We start from the raw sequence: 2,500 nt of genomic DNA, 5'->3' as shown, positions 1-2,500 counted from the left end.
TCTGTACCATGATCTTTTACTGTCTTGGGATAGAGTTCTCTTTCTTGAGGATACACTCAGGCACACTATTCTTCTTCTTCTTCTACTATTAGCATGCTTTTTTCCCATTCGTATGGGGTAGCACGGTTGCCTTCTTTTGAAGGACTTTGCTTTGGCCACACTATTCTATGTTTCCTTATTTTATTTCAGGGCTACTTTCCCTGTTGGAGGAGCTCTTGAGCTTGAAGCATCCTGCTTTTCTAACTAGGGTTGTAGCTTTGCTGCTGCTAATAATAATTATAAATAACAATAATAATAATGATAAATAATAATAATAATTAAATAAATAATAAATAAAAAAAATTATAATAATAATTAAATAAATAACAAATAATAAAAAATAATAATAATAATAATAAATAATATCAATAAATAATAATAACAATAAATAATAATAAATAATAATAATAATAAATAATAAATAATAATAAATAAATAAATAATAAATAATAATAAATAATAATAAATAATAATAATAACAATAACAATAATAATAACAATAATATATAATAATAATAATTAATAAATAATAATAACAATAAAAAAAATAAAAAATAATAATAATAATAATAATAATAATAATAATAATAATAATAATAATAATAAAGAAGAAGTAGTAGTCACGCTGCACGTGTCTACTCTTTCACAAAGCTCAACACTCAGTTTCTATAAAATATGACCATCTCAAGCTGTACGTTACTGCAGGGTCTATTAGCCTAACCAAATGAAGAATAAACTCGGCGAACGAACTCAATTGGAGATGTCCTGAATTAAATACATTTGTGTTCGTTTAAAATTCACGACGTGGCAATTCCATTTCTAAGCCTCGTTCGTCCACAAACGAAGTCAAGAACGAGATAAAGACGTTGACAGACGTGAAGTGTCTTTTCAAATTGACCCCATAAAAATGTTACTCTTTTATCCCCAGGAATAAAAGATTCTCAGAAGCTTCCAGCCTTACGACTTCAAGATTCTCAAAAGCTTCCAGCCTTAAGTCTTAGCTGCTGACTTCATCTCTTGCTAAATCTAAAGCATGGGAGTGCGAGTGTGTTCGTCACAGTCAGTCAATGCCTTGCAAGTAAAATGTTCCAGTGCTTCATTAAGTCTTCCTGTTTTCTTCTCTAAAAATATAGTTCTAATTATGAATAATTTATTTATATTTATAGCTACCATGACCCAAAGCTCTTAGTGATCTAAATAATAAAAAAAAAAAAAAATGGAAACTGCCTCCTGGCAGGGACAGGTGATTTTCAGCTTAGCATAATTGTTTTAAGCGATTCTATTGGAAGTATAATAATAAAACATCTGTTAATATTATTATTTTTTCAAAGGCAAAAGCAGTGTTGCTTTTCACATAGGGGGAACTCTGGATATTTCGCAACCTTATTACGTACCTTCCGCGTTGACTAAGTTGAGACTGAATTCTACGAAATTGCTGGTTTTGCAAGGTCAAGGTCAAGAGACCAATAAGAATAATCCACAAAACAATATTTAGACAACAGTTTATGAACCAATCTTAAATGGTTCAAGTACACAGAATTTTATAATATAATACCAAAAAAATTGGTTTATATCAAGATTGTTATTGCTTTAAGAATTATGGATATATACAAACATGCATATATATATATATATATATATATACATATATATATATATATATATATACACATACATATATATATACACATATAAACTATATGTATGCATGCGTGTGTGATAAGATTTCCAACTTTCTGACAATTTACATGTAATTACAACAGAGAGAGAGAGAGAGGAGAGAGAGAGAGAGAGAGAGAGAGAGAGATATCCTCTCACTGCGTTTTAAACGGCCTTGCTAAAAAAATAAATAAAACGCTTCTAACCCCACCCACACCCAAAAAACACTAACTCCTTCAGGCAAAACACAATAAATTGCGAGTAACACAACATAAACGGCACGGCTCACAATTTACAGATGAACTTGACGAAAGAATAAAGTTGGCCAAACATCTGCTGCTTGACGTTGGTGGGATGTTTTTTTTTTTTTCTCTCTCCCTAGCAACCCCCCCCCCCCACTACCCGCTTCGTGGGTTCTGCGAAAACTGGTACTGAAGCGATTTACATATCTGAAGGGAAGCGGATAGGCATCGCTAATTCCTCTCCTCCGTTTTGCGCTGACAGCAATGAACTTTATCGGCGCACTGTATCGCGTCGCTCGCCTGCGCAAATAGCGCATTCAGGTGGGTTTAGCATCGCCATTCAAAGGGCGTCCATCCAGCATGATAGCGTTTTACAAATAAATTTCTAGTATTCGGCGATAAACGTCTGATGCTTAGTAATAAATTGCTATAATACAGCAGTGAAACTTTAAAAATCTTTAACGGTAGATTTATAAATGTTGATTATGAAATCTCAGGAGTAAAAATAGTTGTAAAACTCCATTATAATAGCAAGGTACATCTTACAATTTCAAGTTAAG

At 31.9% G+C, this 2,500-nt stretch overlaps 1 protein-coding gene across 7 annotated transcripts in view; it reads right to left on the bottom strand.

Annotated features, from left to right (window-relative positions):
* LOC137650047 (3',5'-cyclic-AMP phosphodiesterase, isoforms N/G-like) overlaps positions 1–2,500 on the bottom strand; it is an 832,709-nt gene that overhangs the window by 333,632 nt on the left and 496,577 nt on the right. The gene's annotated exons all lie outside the window — the stretch shown is intronic.

This window comes from Palaemon carinicauda, chromosome 11 (assembly GCF_036898095.1).
Source record: "Palaemon carinicauda isolate YSFRI2023 chromosome 11, ASM3689809v2, whole genome shotgun sequence".
Lineage (NCBI taxonomy): Eukaryota > Metazoa > Arthropoda > Malacostraca > Decapoda > Palaemonidae > Palaemon > Palaemon carinicauda.
This window is presented reverse-complemented; position numbering and strand designations above follow the sequence as displayed.